Here is a 6,000-nt window from a genome sequence, read left to right as displayed (position 1 = left end):
TCTGTCTGTGATGGATTCTTTTTTATTTATTTATTATTATTTTTTAAATTTTATTTTATTTTAAAACTTTACATAATTGTATTAGTTTTGCCAAATATCAAAATGAATCTGCCACAGGTATACATGTGTTCCCCATCCTGAACCCTCCTCCCTCCTCCCTCCCCATACCATCCCTCTGGGTCGTCCCAGTGCACTAGCCCCAAGCATCCAGTATCATGTATCGAACCTGGACTGGCAACTCGTTTCTTACATGATATTTTACATGTTTCAATGTCATTCTCCCAAATCTTCCCACCCTCTCCCTCTCCCACCGAGTCCATAAGACTGTTCTATACATCAGTGTCTCTTTTGCTGTCTCGTACACCGGGTTATTGTTACCATCTTTCTAAATTCCATATATATGCGTTAGTATACTGTATTTATGTTTTTCCTTCTGGCTTACTTCACTCTGTATAATAGGCTCCAGTTTCATCCACCTCATTAGAACTGATTCAAATGTATTCTTTTTAATGGCTGAGTAATACTCCATTGTGTATATGTACCACAGCTTTCTTATCCATTCATCTGCTGATGGACATCTAGGTTGCTTCCATGTCCTGGCTATTATAAACAGTGCTGCGATGAACATTGGGGTACACGTGTCTCTTTCCCTTCTGGTTTCCTCAGTGTGTATGCCCAGCAGTGGGATTGCTGGATCATAAGGCAGTTCTATTTCCAGTTTTTTAAGGAATCTCCACACTGTTCTCCATAGTGGCTGTACTAGTTTGCATTCCCACCAACAGTGTAAGAGGGTTCCCTTTTCTCCACACCCTCTCCAGCATTTATTATTTGTAGACTTTTGGATCGCAGCCATTCTGACTGGTGTGAAATGGTACCTCATAGTGGTTTTGATTTGCATTTCTCTGATAATGAGTGATGTTGAGCATCTTTTCATGTGGTTGTTAGCCATCTGTATGTCTCCTTTGGAGAAATGTCTATTTAGTTCTTTGGCCCATTTTTTGATTGGGTCGTTTATTTTTCTGGAGTTGAGCTGTAGGAGTTGCTTGTATATTTTTGAGATTAGTTGTTTGTCAGTTGCATCATTTGCTATTATTTTCTCCCATTCTGAAGGCTGTCTTTTCACCTTGCTAATAGTTTCCTTTGATGTGCAGAAGCTTTTAAGGTTAATTAGGTCCCATTTGTTTATTTTTGCTTTTATTTCCAATATTCTGGGGGGTGGGTCATAGAGGATCCTGCTGTGATGTATGTCAGAGAGTGTTTTGCCTATGTTCTCCTCTAGGAGTTTTATAGTTTCTGGTCTTATGTTTAGATCTTTAATCCATTTTGAGTTTATTTTTGTGTATGGTGTTAGAAAGTGTTCTAGTTTCATTCTTTTACAAGTGGTTGACCAGATTTCTCAGCACCACTTGTTAAAGAGATTGTCTTTAATCCATTGTATATTCTTGCCTCCTTTGTCAAAGATAAGGTGTCCATATGTGCATGGATTTATCTCTGGGCTTTCTATTTTGTTCCACTGATCTATATTTCTGTCTTTGTGCCAGTACCATACTGTCTTGATAACTGTGGCTTTGCAGTAGAGCCTGAAGTCAGGTAGGTTGATTCCTCCAGTTCCATTCTTCTTTCTCAAGATCGCTTTGGCTATTCGAGGTTTTTTGTTTTCCATACAAATTGTAAAATTATTTGTTCTAGCTCTGTGAAGAATACTGTTGGTAGCTTGATAGGGATTGCGTTGAATCTATAAATTGCTTTGGGTAGTATACTCATTTTCACTATATTGATTCTTCCAATCCATGAACATGGTATATTTCTCCATCTATTAGTGTCCTCTTTGATTTCTTTCACCAGTGTTTTATAGTTTTCTATATATAGGTCTTTAGTTTCTTTAGGTAGATATATTCCTAAGTATTTTATTCTTTCCGTTGCAATGGTGAATGGAATTGTTTCCTTAATTTCTCTCTCTGTTTTCTCATTATTAGTGTATAGGAATGCAAGGGATTTCTGTGTGTTGATTTTATATCCTGCAACTTTACTATAGTCATTGATTATTTCTAGTAATTTTCTGGTGGAATCTTTAGGATTTTCTATGTAGAGGATCATGTCATCTGCAAATAGTGAGAGTTTTACTTCTTCTTTTCCAATTTGGATTCCTTTATTTCTTTTTGTGCTCTGATTGCTGTGGCCAAAACTTCCAAAACTATGTTGAATAGTAATGGTCAAGGTGGGCACCCTTGTCTTGTTCCTGACTTTAGAGGAAATGCTTTCAGTTTTTCACCATTGAGGATAATGTTTGCTGTGGGTTTGTCATATATAGCTTTTATTATGTTGAGGTATGTTCCTTCTATTCCTGCTTTCTGGAGAGTTTTTATCATAAATGGATGTTGAATTTTGTCAAAGGCTTTCTCTGCATCTATTGAGATAATCATATGGTTTTTATTTTTCAATTTGTTAATGTGGTGTATTACATTAATTGATTTGCGGATATTGAAGAATACTTGCATCCCTGGGATAAAGCCCACTTGATCATGGTGTATGATCTTTTTAATGTGTTGTTGGATTCTGATTGCTAGAATTTTGTTAAGGATTTTTGCATCTATGTTCATCAGTGATATTGGCCTGTAGTTTTCTTTTTTTGTGGGATCTTTGTCAGGTTTTGGTATTAGGGTGATGGTGGCCTCATAGAATGAGTTTGGAAGTTTACCTTCCTCTGAAATTTTTTGGAGGAGTTTGAGCAGGATAGGTGTCAGCTCTTCTCTAAATTTTTGGTAGAATTCAGCTGTGAAGCCTTCTGGACCGGGGCTTTTGTTTGCTGGAAGATTTTTGATTACAGTTTCAATTTCCATGCTTGTGATGGGTCTGTTAAGATTTTCTATTTCTTCCTGGTCGAGTTTTGGAAAGTTGTACTTTTCTAAGAATTTGTCCATTTCTTCCACGTTGTCCATTTTATTGGCATATAATTGTTGATAGTAGTCTCTTATGATCCTTTGTATTTCTGTGTTGTCTGTTGTGATCTCTCCGTTTTCTTTTCTAATTTTGTTGATTTGATTTTTCTCCCTTTGTTTCTTGATGAGTCTGGCTAATGGTTTGTCAATTTTATTTATCCTTTCAAAGAACCAGCTTTTGGTTTTGTTGATTTTTGCTATGGTCTCTTTTGTTTCTTTTGCATTTATTTCTGCTCTAATTTTAAAGATTTCTTTCCTTCTACTAACCCTGGGGTTCTTCATTTCTTCTTTTTCTAGTTGCTTTAGGTGTAGAGTTAGGTTATTTATTTGACTTTTTTCTTGTTTCTTGAGGTGTGCCTGTATTGCTATGAACTTTCCCCTTAGGACTGCTTTTACCGTGTCCCACAGGTTTTGGGTTGTTGTGTTTTCATTTTCATTCGTTTCTATGCAAATTTTGATTTCTTTTTTTTGATTTCTTCTGTGATTTGTTGGTTATTCAGCAGCATGTTGTTCAGCCTCCATATGTTGGAATTTTTAATAGTTTTTCTCCTGTAATTAAGATCTAATCTTACTGCATTGTGGTCAAAAAAATGCTTGGAATGATTTCTATTTTTTTGAATTTACCAAGGCTAGCGTTATGGCCCAGGATGTGATCTATCCTGGAGAAGGTTCCATGTGCGCTTGAGAAAAAGGTGAAATTCATTGTTTTGGGATGAAATGTCCTATAGATATCAATTAGGTCTAACTGGTCTATTGTATCATTTAAAGTTTGTGTTTCCTTGTTAATTTTCTGTTTAGTTGATCTATCCATAGGTGTAAGTGGGGTATTAAAGTCTCCCACTATTATTGTGTTATTGTTAATTTCTCCTTTCATACTTGTTAGCATTTGTCTTACGTACTGTGGTGCTCCCATGTTGGGTGCATATATATTTATAATTGTTATATCTTCTTCTTGGATTGATCCTTTGACCATTATGTAGTGACCATCTTTGTCTCTTTTCACAGCCTTTGTTTTAAAGTCTATTTTATCTGATATGAGTATTGCTACTCCTGCTTTCTTTTGGTCCCTATTTGCATGGAAAATCTTTTTCCAGCCCTTCACTTTCAGTCTGTATGTGTCCCCTGTTTTGAGGTGGGTCTCTTGTAGACAACATATGTAGGGGTCTTGTTTTTGTATCCATTCAGCCAGTCTTTGTCTTTTGGTTGGGGCATTCAACCCATTTACGTTTAAGGTAATTACTGATAAGTATGATCCCATTGCCATTTACTTTATTGTTTTGGGTTCGAGTTTATACACTGTTTTTGTGTTTCCTGTCTAGAGAATATCCTTTAGTATTTGTTGGAGAGCTGGTTTGGTGGTGCAGAATTCTCTCAGCTTTTGCTTGTCTGAAAAGCTTTTGATTTCTCCTTCATACTTGAATGAAATCCTTGCTGGGTACAATAATCTGGGCTGTAGGTTATTTTCTTTCATCATTTTAAGTATGTCTTGCCATTTCCTCCTGGCTTGAAGGGTTTCTATTGAAAGATCAGCTGTTATCCTTATGGGAATTCCCTTGTGTGTTATTTGTTGTTTTTCCCTTGCTGCTTTTAATATTTGTTCTTTGTGTTTGATCTTTGTTAATTTGATTAATATGTGTCTTGGGGTGTTTCTCCTTGGGTTTATCCTGTTTGGGACTCTCTGGGTTTCTTGGACTTGGGTGATTATTTCCTTCCCCATTTTAGGGAAGTTTTCCACTATTATCTCCTCAAGTATTTTCTCATGGTCTTTCTTTTTGTCTTCTTCTTCTGGAACCCCTATTATTCGAATGTTGTAGCGTTTAATATTGTCCTGGAGGTCTCTGAGATTGTCCTCATTTCTTTTAATTTGTTTTTCTTTTATCCTCTCTGATTCATTTATTTCTGCCATTCTATCTTCTAATTCACTAATCCTATCTTCTGCCTCTGTTATTCTACTATTTGTTGCCTCCAGAGTGTTTTTAACTTCATTTATTGCATTATTCATTATATATTGACTCTTTTTTATTTCTTCTAGGTCCTTGTTAAACCTTTCTTGCATCTTCTCAATCCTTGTCTCCAAGCTATTTATCTGTGATTCCATTTTGATTTCAAGATTTTGGATCAATTTCACTATCATGATTTGGAATTCTTTATCAGGTAGATTCCCTATCTCTTCCTCTTTTGCTTGGTTTGGTGGGCATTTATCCTGTTCCTTTATCTGCTGAGTATTCCTCTGTCTCTTCATCTTGTTTAAATTGCTGAGTTTGGGGTGTCCTTTCTGTATTCTGGCAGTTTGTGGAGTTCTCGTTACTGTGGCGTTTCCTCACTGTGTGTGGGTTTGTACAGGTGGCTTGTCAAGGTTTCCTAGTTAGGGAAGCTTGTGTCGGTGTTCTGGTGGGTGGAGCTGTATTTCTTCTCTCTGGAGTGCAATGAAATGTCCAGTAATGAGTTATGAGATGTCTATAGTTTTGGGGTGACTTTGGGCAGCCTGTATCTTGAAGCTCAGGGCTGTGTTCCTTTGTTGCTGGAGAATTTGCTTGGTATGTCTTGCCCTGGGACTTATTGGCCCTTGTGTGGTGCTTGGTTTCAGTGTCGGTATGGAGGCATTTGATGAGCTCCTGTCAATTAATGTTCCTTGGAGTCAGGAGTTCCCTGGAGTCAGGGTTTGGACTTAAGTCTCCTGCTTCTGGTTATCAGTCTTATTTTTACCATAGTTTCAAAACTTCTCCTTCTATACAGCACCATTGATAAAACATCTACATAAAGATGAAAAGTTTCTCTACAGTGAGGGTCACTCAGAGAGGTTCACAGGGTTACATGGAGAAGAGAAGAGGGAGGAGGGGGTTAGAGGTGACCCAAATGAGATGAGGTGAATCAATAATGGAGAGACTGGGCTAGCCAGTAGTCACTTCCTTATGTGCACTCCACAACTGGACCGCTCAGAGATGTTCACGGAGTTAGACAGAGAAGAGAAGAAGGAGGAAGGTGACAGAGGTGGCCAGAAGGATAAAAGGGGAGAATGAAAAGGAGGGAGACAGATCCAGCCAGTAATCAGTTCCCTAAG

Source organism: Bos indicus x Bos taurus, chromosome 10 (assembly GCF_003369695.1).
Source record: "Bos indicus x Bos taurus breed Angus x Brahman F1 hybrid chromosome 10, Bos_hybrid_MaternalHap_v2.0, whole genome shotgun sequence".
Classification (NCBI taxonomy): Eukaryota; Metazoa; Chordata; class Mammalia; order Artiodactyla; family Bovidae; genus Bos; species Bos indicus x Bos taurus.
Note: the sequence above shows the minus strand (reverse complement) of the source record.